The 12596-nt window shown below is 36.8% G+C and overlaps 1 protein-coding gene across 1 annotated transcript in view; it reads right to left on the reverse strand.

The window, feature by feature from the left end:
* ADGRL2 (adhesion G protein-coupled receptor L2) overlaps positions 1–9944 on the reverse strand; it is a 594604-nt gene extending 584660 nt beyond the window's left edge. Inside the window, exon 1 of the mRNA XM_054691650.1 lies at positions 9809–9944. The gene's annotated coding sequence lies outside the window, so the exon portion shown is untranslated. The remainder of the gene's footprint in view (positions 1–9808) is intronic.
* Positions 9945–12596: the final 2652 nt, after the last annotated feature.

The raw sequence follows: 12596 nt of genomic DNA on the forward strand, positions 1-12596 counted from the left end.
GGGATGATGCCTGAACCGATGGTGAACCTATCAGGCCTGGGATGCAAATCCCTGGGGCAGTAGGAGCTCAGCAGACTCTGACCCTGGTAATTAGGAACCTTGCAACGAGTTGGCGTGCCCACTGAAAGCCCGCCCCCCTACCCCTTCCAGAAGAGATGAAAGCCGAGCTAGGCTAGACTCCATAAAAGCTCAAAAGCATAAAGAAGGACTTTGGAGTGAACTTACAGATTGTAGTGGCAGGAATGGGCACTGAGCAGGTTTTCTGATCCAGCAGGCCAGGTAAAGGAGAAAAGAGTCCTGGAGGCCTCAGTGGTTTTTGCAGGCTTTTTTTGGGATTTACCAGGTATAGGGCAGGCCAGGGTACTGGGGGGCCGGGAGGCTGGAAGGCCTCCCAGCTCCCAGCAAGTCTTCACTCTTTCTGGGCTCTCCGGCCTTCTCTCGCATTCTCTTGCATTCTCTCAGCTTCTTCTCTCTCTCTCTCTCTCTCTCTCTCTCTCTCTCTCTCTCTCTCTCTCTCTCTCTCTCTCCTCCTTCTCCATTCGTTCTGCTTCTGTTGTCTTCTCCTGGCATCCCCATGACACCACCCTTAAAAGCCCAGTCTTAGCCCAGATGAATCCCATTTACATATGCCCACACCCTACTCCAGGTGCCCGCCATCAGGCATGCATTCAGGATGGCAGGGTTCTGTCATCTATCCTAATGGCGGGAGGGCAGAAAAGCCTGTTACTCTTACCCTACCCTACACAGACCCTCTAGGAAGGCAAGCCAAGATCACGTATACTTCCCAGACCTGGAGAAGTGGTAACTGGGGCTAGAGCCCAGCAACTGCAGCCATAGTGGGTGCCATAGCATTAAGTGGGAACACGTGCGCCCCCTAGGTGAGCCATTCTGTCAAGTGCAAATTATTCCTGGACTGTGAGCCTGGAGATCTGGATACTACCTTTTTCTCTGGGATGCCCAAGCTTCATAGATCATGATCCCCAGAAAAAAGGCACAACCGGGAGGAAAGTGAAGCCAAATGAAGCACAGAATACAGCTGGCCAAGGTCACTCCGCAAACCAAGATCAAGTATTAAAAAGCCCTAAACCCCCCTCCACCCGACACTGAGATAAACTAATAAGAGTATAAACATAGATAAATCCCCAGCACCCAACCACATACACACACATATATAGCAGTAAATAAGTCAATATACATGCCTAGGAAGTTAGGAACATCCCAATGCAAGATGGCAAAGCAAAATGAGAAGGACAGTAGAAAAGAGAGAAAGAAACTATCTGACAACTCAGAGTAAATCAATCAGAAACTGCTATTCTTATATCTAATAAGCTAGACTTTCAACTTGAAAACGTAACCAGGGACAAAAACAGACACTATATAATGATCAAGGGAACAATTACCAAGAAAATTTAATTATTGTTATATATGTTTTAAATATAGGAGCACCTAGTTATATAAAGCAACTATTAGCAGACCTATTACAATTTACCAATAACAAAATTCATATCAGCAGAGAGTCCTTCCTCATCACCTGAAATAGCCCCTTATTCTATGCCAGTCACTCACTATCATGTTACCCTTTACAAATTCTAAGACCTTATTATTCAATATCAACTGGCTTATTTATTTACTTCCTTATTTATTGAATGTCTCCCTTTACTAGAATGGCTATAAGAGCAAAGTATTGTTCACTGTTCCATGATAGAATCATTATTTTCAGTAAATATTAATTGCATGAATGAAGAGATGGTACATGAATGAATACTGGAAGTTCATGTCTTTGCCTGGGCTACCCGCTTGCATTCTTGACTATGTGACTGGCTGACCTACCTCACATCATAATGAGTCTTGTAAACTATTGTAGTTAAGGAAGATAGTAAGGCCACCAATAGCCACCCTCAACACATGATTAGAGAAGGAATTAGAGACCTTATTCACTGGCCATTAGTCTATTAAAGTCTATTAAATGTTTATAAATGGCAACATTCTGTTTCTGGTGCTCTGGAAGGCTAGAAAGTTAGTATTTATTTGGTACCAAACATATGCAAAACTTAGATTATATTTCATCTACTGGCAGAAAAATGTCCTATTCCAAATGGTCCCCATGCTCTGCTCTGAGATTAGCCGAAGAGATAGTAACTTTTATTGAAATTGAGAGGAAGTATGCTATAATGGGTAGAGTATGAAGCAGTGTAGTGTCAAAGAGTATTAATTATGGAGTCAAGGCTGCATGTGGTCAAAGACCAGATATGCCATTGAAGAAAATTCTCATATGATATGCAGTTCACCCATGGAGAAATCAAGACTTAGTGAAATCGGATAGCTTTCTTAGCTACATAGGGCAAAGCTGAGACAAAGACACAGGCTGATTCTAGCGCTGCATATCCAATCGTTCTACTCTAATTTTTGAGATGCTTAAAGATACCAGTAGAGTTGTGAATAGTGAGAAACCCCTACCTACACTTGCATTACTCAAAAGAAGCTCTGGGATATGAAGTAGACAGGAAATATTCTGGAGAGGTTTCAGACTCAAAATGTCCCTGGGATGTTGACTGCCCCAGAACAATGTCTGTCTATTATTTCCTGTTAGGTTTGGAAGTGACATTTCTTTTGGGGGAAAGTGGAAATGGCTTGAAAACCCTTAGCTCTGAAAGGCTAAGAAGGAGTGGGAAGTAGAAGTAATCCTGGCTAAAGACAAAGGACTGAGACCTCTGGCTTGATACTGGTTTAGGTTTTAAGAATAAAACAAAAATGATATCCCTGGCATTTCTCTATTTTGAGCCTATTTTCTCAAAGTAGAAGAGCAGATTTAGGAAAGAAGCCCCAGTTGGTAATAAACACTATGTATTTGGGTTATCTCTCTATGAATTTTCTATGTTGCTTATAGAAGCTAAGCAGAGCACTAACACAGTGCATTTAAATGACTTATTCCCTGGTGGTGCAGGGGTTAAAGTCTCAGTGCTATCAAGCCATTGGCCCCCACTGCAGCATGAGTTCGATCCCTGCCGGGGACCTAACCCACATGGCACAGCAGACCTCTCCTGTTGTGCCTGCTGCTCCCCTCAGCAGTGTATTTCAGTAGATCCGCTCATTAGGTGTCCCACTCTGTCTCTGGTGAATCCTTTCACCCCTCTCCCCACCTCTGGCCTACACCCCAGTTCTTATATGCATAAATAAATAAAAATAAATCTTTAAATGACTTTTAATCCTCCCTTTACAACATCATGAACAACTTCAACAAGTCTAGAGAGGTTTGGTGACTTAGCCACCATCATACAACTGGTTGATGATAGAATTCACTTCAGAAACTAGTTTCTTAATTCTAATGCCATGTTCTCTCTAGTGTAAGAAGTCTAAACTCACCTAATGGTGAAATATTACAATCTTAGGATGACTCATTTTTCTCTGAGGGAAAAACAAAGGAAAACTAGACAAACCTATCTTAAAAAGTAAATGAAAAAGTGAAAAAAAAAAACCCTGAATTCAGTATTTTTAAATTTCATAGGAAGTGCACACCCCTCCCTTTTAAAACCAACTTTCTTGCTTTGATGTATTACTAGAGAAAATAAGAGAAAAGGCACTTAGGTTATGGGTATTTGGTTCAATTTCATATAAAAGTATTATTGTTATACATTTAAATATATATTTCCTCAGAGGAGTCCAACATTTTGGGTACATTTCAAGCTTGTATTACTTTCAAAGGCTATGTAATCATTCAGGTAATAGCAAACAAGCACATTTACCTGGGATTAAATTGTATCTCCATGAGGAGGTTTGAATTTAACTTTTCTAAAACTCTTGGAACATGGGTATCACTAAATCTGATGAATATAAATCAATTTGTCCCCATGAGGTGCTTACTGAACTTGATTGGCATATGAAAGATTTTATGGAAAGTCTTTAAAAACTCCATTTTTTTCCCCAATCTCTGCAAATAATGTTTCTTTTACTGATTAAATATACTGATAATTAAGTGGGAGAATACAGAATTAATAGCAAACATTGTGTTGTCTGACAGGGAAAAAAAAATGAAGTTATGAAGGTAAATATTCAAGAACCTTGACTGTAGACATTTATTTTGATTGCTACCACAATAGACGTGATTATAAAATCTACAATGTGATTTTACACTCCAATGAAAGGTGTGGGGTTGCGCAATTTTTTTCTTCTCTTTTTAGCAGGAGAGCTACTACTGTGGCATCTATAGCAGTAAGCATCTCTGTGATTTACAAAAGCCACTTGTCACATCAAAACACCAAGAATGACTTGGTCCATTAAAACATCTGTGTTGGTATGTGCAGGTAGGTGTGATATGGATTTAACCTGTACTTCTCAGACAGGTAGATACAACTGAACTGACATTCGTAACTTAACTTTTTTTGTGTGTGTGCATGTGTATTTTCTTAAATTAAATACCCTGTTTAATTTATATTTCAATCTTATGTCCAAAATCATTTGGTGAATTGCCCTGGTTAACATGCTCTCCTAAAGTCTTCAGGGAAGTGATATTAGGTTTTTCATCGTAATGCATACTAAGCACTCACAGTTTCAACCTTGTTTTTATATTTAGTAAATGTCAATAAATCTATGGCATGTAAAAGGGCACTGCTAACATGGCAGCTATTTGATTTCTATACTTTGTCAAATATATGTACCTCTTAATTCAATAATCCTTAAAGGCAATGCTCATTGTGGTTTCCTATTCATGATACCTGACCTTTCCTTAATGTCAAACATCATTCTCCACTAGCAAGGGAATAAAGTATATTATTTATATAAAGCTAATAATTATTTGGGGAAAATAAATATAACATGGAGGTAATAATGATGAGAAAGATGAGCACTATTCATTGCTCCTTCATGTCTGTGACTTGATATATTATTGCCTATATTTCTATTTCATGGACCCAAATTTTAAAGAAAAAATAGTATACCTGCAAAGAGTAAAAATTTACCTAATCACTATTTCCAATTAGTTACATGAATTAGTTCCAAAACCATCCATTTTACTTGCAAATGTGCAATCTAACTTATCTGTTGTCACTGGCATTTTTTGCATATTTCTTATTTTGGGGCAGTTCCATTGTACTTGATTTTTTTTTTTTTTGCAGAAATTAAATGGGTATGTGTATAGGGAAGTAAAGAGTTCTAAATGTCAAAAACTCTCCCCTTTTCAGTTGGTGCCTAGGTCTGATATAGATGTAAGTATTCACTATGGTCAAATATTTATTGAGAGCACACAATTTTTCAGGGACTGTGCCAGGCACTATGGGACATGCAGTAAATTTAGACATGGCCCCAGCTCTCAGAATATGTATGATTCAGTCATATATGTACTTAACTAAATTAATCCATATTTTTAAATTTTAAAATATAGGTAACAAGAGCTAATAATGTGTTCAGAGTTCTTCAGGAACATCCTCTGAGCAACCCTTACAGGTTTCCTCAAATGCATATAACAGGTAACAATAAATGCAGACCATAATCACTTGTTTGCACTTCTGCATGGTGCAGATGTCAGCTTCCAAAGGTGTGAAACAGTTCTTTCCAGGGCACGACTAGAATATATTTGTTGTGGACTGATGTTTTTGTTGGCAGCCAGTAGTGATGATGATCAGGTATGTCATATATTAACAGGTTTTGTGTACTTAGATGATAATGGCTGAGTGTAATAGGAAAGGTCCATTATTTGACTGAATTGTAAAGATATCCCATATTAAGAAATAGTTTCTGACCTAAGGACATGCAAATTCCCCAGATTACTAACCTCTACAGTGTACCTTGACTCTAATCAAGTACACTACCTTAGAATTTCTTAGACTGAAGTTAGATAAGTTACAGTTGCATTTTCTAAATGTTCCCCAGCAGTGGAATATTCTCTGAGGAAGCATGCATACATGTTAATATAAAAATATGTGACCTCTCTTTAATCAGCTATGACCTACAGATGTCATGGATCAGACAGTGTATCACATGTGTTTCATTCAGTGGCATGTGACAGTTTTAGAAATCTGTTTGAATTAATTCCCATTGGGTCAGTATTTGAAATTATCCTCTGACCCTATTTTTCTCTAAAATTGTGAGCCAGTAACCCTAGATCATATAGAATGGTGTAAACCAATATTTCTGCAATAAAAAAAATACTATTTCTTAAAAAAGCTTATTTTAGTTTTGCTTATCGTCATCATGATGATGAGTTGCTAAACATGCTCAGGAAAATCATAATAGTCTTTAATCTTGTGATGTTCTAGTTTATTAGCTTAGAGCAGATACCAGCTAGAAATTAAAAAGCTTCTTTGATGATCAAAAATATTGTCATTTATTTAAGAGCAATTTAATCACAATGACAATTTTCTTTCTTTTTCACCTTGTCTCGGGTTAAAAACTGATCCTCAGAAATGTGCAACACAAAATAAGGATATCCACACCAGTAGAGTTGTCAGATGACAATTAATCTGTAATGATCACACTTTCTAGAGCAATATAATAATGTGCTGGTAACAACAGTGCTTCAGGAGAAATAGAATAGGATCATTTATAGAGTGAAACCAACCATTTTTCTCTCTCATTCTCTTAAACTTTGAAAATAGCAGTTGCTTAAACCTATCACCTCAAAATTTCAAAAGTGAAAAATAAATTGGCACCTAAAAAATCAGTCGGTGGTTTGGGCAGTTTTGATTAAATCAAATTATTTTAAAATGTGCATTATATTTAGAGCTTTCACTAATAAAGATGATGTTGTTCAGGCAGGCATGTGAGGCTAAAATATCTTAGCTAATAGAATTGCTGTTTAGTTTCTGGAGAAATATTCTGCATTAAATTTGAGGCCACTGTTCCCCCAAATAGTAAATACTTTGGAAGCATATTTAAGGACTAATTTTAAGATTGTATGGCAGACACTGTGAACAGCCCACCTAAAACATATTCTTCCCCACTTCCTAAGAAACTGAATCCTTTATTAGTTGGGAACAGTGATATTCTGTTTATAAAATTATCTCTCAGACTGTTTTTAAAACAAGGGTGTATAATCAGATATAAATATGATTCTGGATGTGGTGGTGGTATTCTGAGAATGCAATAGGATGGGTGTGCAGGCTGTTTTCCCTTTATCCTTGCTGGTGTTCAGAAGAAAGAACGTAATCGCCAGAGCTATCACTCAGGAATCTTAAAGGAAGAACACATTCAGGGTGGCAGAGGAGAAGACACTGGGAGCACGGGTGAGTCACAACTATGGAGGTACCATGCTCCTCCTGGGTTGACTACCTAGAGAATCCTTTTGCATAGAAAATTGTATTTGCTGGTTTAAGACACAATTACTTGGTTTTCACATTTTACACAACTAAATTTTGTGCTTTTCTAAAAAAATTTATTCTTTTTTTAGTGCAGAAATATTGGTTTACACTATTCTATATGATCTAGGGTTATTGGTTCACAATTCTTCTGATGTGTGTTATTACACCACAGTATTATCCATAGTGTGCTAGTACACCCATAATCCTCCACCATGGTCCATTGAGGCCCCTTCTCTGATGCTCCTCTTGTGATAGTCTCTGCAGTTAGATTTAGAGGGTTTGTTTTCCATAAAATCCAATTCTAATATGGATTTGTAACTCCTCTATTTATCATGCAAAATGCCTTTTACTGGCAAATAACAAAGGAAATGAATACCTCACTTAAATAGTCAAGGTGAAGGTCAAACTAGAAAATAACTAAGTACTACTGGGCACCATCAGATAGTATTTTCCTGTTTATAGGAGGGACAATGGGGTGACTAGAGATAGTTTATTGTTTATTGTAAGGTGGATAATGGATATTGGAATTGAGATAATCCTTACCCCTGGGCAATTAGCCATGCCAAAGGATTGGGATATTGTCCTCTCTTACTCATCCAAGTGGAAAGATGGATTGCTTACCTTTGCTAACTAGTGAATAATCTTTTTAAGATATGCCTAACCAGTATAGTTTCAATATTATGAATTAATTTTATAAAACATTTCCAGATGATATTAAAACATTTTTTATATAGAAACTATCTCAAAAAATTAGACACTATTGGGTAGAATAGAGATAGAAAACACTAGACTTAGTTATTGCTTTCAGTAAGCTTTAAATCTAGTACCAAGATTTACTTTTTACTTTTTTTTTTTTTTTTTAAGGAATGGAGGAATTGCTTGACTTTTACATTTACAAAGGTCTGAGATCTAAGATTAAATCAAGTTTCATTTTCTGAGGATAACAAAATTTGCTGTCTCTAATGCTTTATGCTAGAATTCTTCTGGCTTTCATGAAGATCTTAACATTTGACTTCCTCAGAAGTCTTCTTTCCAATGAAAAATGTATATTCGCTTGTCTTTGTAATCAGATTATTGTCAGCTAACATCAAGTTAGGTATGTGGTTGGTAGGGATTCTTCCCCTTTAAAGGTTACTGTAGAGAAATGTGGGTGCCACGTCTATTTTGTAAAGGGAAATATTTGAGAATTACGGTATCCTATAAATGTTCAATGAAAGGTGGTAGTCTTTTCTTCTCTGGGACATAACTGTCTAAAAATCTTTTGTTTTTTGTTCTTTGAGCTTGTAGATTGTTTCAAAAATGTGATCTTAGCCACAATGGTGCAGGTTTGGCTGGGGACTGTCAAACTCCTTCTTTGGGTTATTCAAATCTATCACTGAGCAAGTTAATAACTCAAGAAGCAACTAATGGGCCTTGTCCACAGTACTGAGAGCATGTATCAGGATGACCCATACATTTTAAACAGTCTCTGTATTGATTCACAACTCTTCCCGAAGTTTAAAATAGGGCTAACTTGTATACAAGAGCAAAGTCATAGAACCGTGATCGTTTAACATACAGAGGGCATGACATTTGATTATATCTAAGCTTCCTCAAATGCCAAGAAGAATCTGGAGAAAGATATTTGCTATTGACTTTTAAAAGGTCCACATAGATAAAATTAATAAATCTTATTAAAGTTTATTTTAAGGATATTGATTTTAAAGTAGAAATGCACCCACAAAGAAAGTCCCATGATAAGGGCTAATGTGTAAATTCCTTTAAAATCGGTAGTTACTGTAATTATATGGAGCATTTTACAAGCAACTAGGGACTTCTTTGGATAGATGACTGAAATTTAATCAGTTTCTGGCACAGGCTGCCTTTCTTTCCCACCTCAGATTTCCAAAGCACTATTTCTAGGGCAGACCTGTTCAGATAGTGACCCTTTATTATCACATTTGATCTGTCTGAGCACTTTCCAAAAGTAAGACTTCCACAGATCTCCTAGAAGATAAAGGAAAGGGATGATTTTTCTCAATAGTAGATGTTCTCCCTTCTGCCCCATTCCATTCTCAGCAAACTTAATTCAGTTCTGCGGTCTGGATTTTATAATCACATGCAACATTATGTATGAAATGCATAAAACATCCATGTGCTAATGTTGCCACCAGAGACTCTCAGATAAAGAAGTAGGCCTATCTCTTTGTACTCTGAGGACATAGTGCTTGCCCTGAACCTCTTTAAAAAACAACTCATTTCATTTCTAAGCATTTTGGGTTTTATTTGTATTAAATGGTGCAGATCTGCCAGTTTGTTGAAGAGAAATATAAGTTTGATGTAGTTTTTTTAGGCAAGGAGGAACTGGAAAAATAATCACAAATGATAAATGTGAAAATTAAGCTACCTCTAGAGTTTATGTTTTACAAGTATGAAATCGATCAGTTTCTCTCCCAGCTGATTTAAAACATATCTGATTATTTCTGATGGTTCAAGATGTAATGGTCTGAAAGTCTAAATAGAATTCTTAGACTTACCTTTATTAAAACCTGAGGATCTGAAGATGTAAGTGTCCAGATTGATTACTATATTTCAGTTCTGGAGGAAAATAACAGCCTTGAATCACTGTTTGCTGCTCACATCTTCATTAATGTGCTTAATATACTTCTGTCCCTAGAGAAAATTAATGACATTTTTTCTTCTTTTGTATTGTAATTCACTTAAACTTAGATTCTTTGAACATAGCTGGATTGCAGTGTGACATCTGAGTCCTAGAGATCAATTGATAGTTGTTAAAGATCATGAAGAATGGCCCATTAAAACAGTTAGTATATGACAAATAACAACGTTTGTGTTTAGTGTGGAAATTTATCAACTAGACAGAGCACTTATTCCTGAGACCTGAATGAAGGTCTACTTGAACCAACTTATTAATCAGTCAGTGCCCTAGTCTTAACAGACTGTCTTATTAAAGAGCTCTAGATATATTAAAATTGAACTCTAATGTGATAGGTACTATCCCTGAACCATAATCACAAAGCCCACAGTTGAAGACTCAAGTCTATGGAAAAGAAAAATAAGTCTTTTTTTTTCCTGAGGACAGGGATGCTGCACCTCAAATCTCTGATTATACATAATATCTATCACGGGATGCCTGGTTATGTGGCCAATTCTTTCTCCTATTCCATTTAAAGCAGGATCACCCCACCAAGCTATTATGACAAACTTAAATCATAGTGCTCTTTTCACCTGCATTTATTTATATAGACCATGCTACAGAATCTTCTTAAATTTACAAAGCTTTTTCAGGAAAAAAAATGAAGCGCTGACCAAGTGTGGGGTGGGGGAGGGGAGGAAAAAATTGCTCCAACTGGCAAGTGGTATTAATTCTCAGCAAGATCCTCTGGATCTAGAAGAAATCATCATAGCTTTTCCTCTCCTGTGGAGTCTGTGAGGGTAGACGCCCTTAAGAGCTATGAGTCATGGGGTTGAGTGCTCCTGACAGCTGGGTTGAATATCATCTCAAATGACAATGCCAATCAGTGGATATTGATTGTCTGAGAGTGCTGGGTGGAGAAGGATGCTTGAGGCTAAGTTTAAGCACAGCAAGAAAGCAAGCCTCAATAAATTAGTGACATTTGCAGGAAGAGAGTTTAGGGTCATAATGGAAGAGAAATCTCAACTTCTAACCTTTGCAGCTGATTTCTGGCCTGGTGTTGATCTTCACTTACCTGAAAGGAAAAGTGTGCACATTTCAGTAAACAGCCAATAGCTGCTTTAGTTAATCAATAATTCTTCTGGTAGAAAGGTTGTAGGTACCTGCCCAGTAGCAATCAGCAATTAGATGGTTTGCCAAACACCTACAGTGACCTAAGTGAGAATCTTCTTTGTTTTCTCCTCAAAATTTGAACTTGATATCTGGAATTGAATATAAAAGCTTTGCATATAAAAGTCTCTAGTGTTCCAAAAAGTGCTGAAATAGTTAAAAGAAAACATCACCTATAGACTTTGTCTCTGCCTGTATAGCTACTGTGAGCAAAAACATTCCCTTCTAAGGTAGTTTTTCTCTTTGAGGATAGTCTAGGTTTAAAAATGGACTGAGTTGAAGTTGACTTCCTGGTAAATTTGACATTGTGTTTGTGAATCTTCTCTTTTGAAGTACACAAAGGAATTCTGCTTTATTTTCGGCCTGACAGTCCACCAGATATTCGTTCAAGTAATACAAAAACTGATTTTTTTGTGTGTTTTGGTTATTGTTTTTAAGCCATTGATACAGTTTCTCAAGCTTACTGTGGCCACAGTAAGGCTTTTGGAGCATTTACTTTAAAGTTTCTTCTTCCCTTTCTCAGTAATTTATCTAGTTACTCATACCAGAATGTGGCTTGCTACCAGATTTACTGCTTCATAGCCACATGCAGCCCACCACCACCACCAAATTATCTTGATATTACTTCCAAGTGTTTTTGAATCTTTTTTCTTTTTAATCTTCATCTTCTCCACTTGAGGTCAAATGACATTTATATTTTTTGCCTGTTCTGCTGCAATAACTTCTGTTTCCCTTACCACTTCTAGTCTCTGTCCAATACATTATCCAAACAAATCCAATGATCTTTGTAAAACACAAATATTCTGACCCTTCCCTCTGTTTAAATCCTCAGTCACTTCCCCTGCCCCTTAGAATGGAAGCTTATTGAACTTCTTCAAATGACTAGAATAATCTAGACCCTCTTCTCCTCACACCTTTCTTCTTTATTGGTTGAATTTGCTTTAATCACCCTTTTTCAACTTTACTAAGTTCTTTTTCACCTTAGTGGCCTTGACTAGGAAAGTTTCCATATGCTATTATCATTGTTTGGTATCAAGCTTGTCCCACCTCTTAATTAATTTGATTTAAATGTCTCTTCTTTCGATAAGCTTCCCTGACAGCATGCTCTAGCCCCAGTAGCTGAGATCAGTTTATTTTTCCATTGTAGCTTTTTCTTTCTTTATCACTATTTGTTATTGAATGTTCATTTGCACGATTAGTTATTTAAAGTTTTGTTTCCTCCACTTGACTTTAAAATGGTACCATTCTTTCACTGTCCTTAAATATCTATTAATTTAGCCTAAAGTAACCATGTGCTTTTTAAGCAACCAGATCTCACTATTGCACTATTGGTGTAGAGCAAACTGATGCATTTTTTTCTCCTATGTTTCCTACCTAGAAAGCCTATTTTAATACACAATATTTAAAAAAGATTTATTTTATTAATTTATGTACACAGGAGCTGAGATATAGGCCAGAGGTATGGGGGTCTGGTGAGAGGACTCACCAGAAACAGTGTA

The sequence above is a fragment of the Talpa occidentalis genome, unplaced genomic scaffold (assembly GCF_014898055.3).
Source record: "Talpa occidentalis isolate TD23 unplaced genomic scaffold, MPIMG_talOcc4v2.1 talOcc4.9, whole genome shotgun sequence".
NCBI lineage: Eukaryota > Metazoa > Chordata > Mammalia > Eulipotyphla > Talpidae > Talpa > Talpa occidentalis.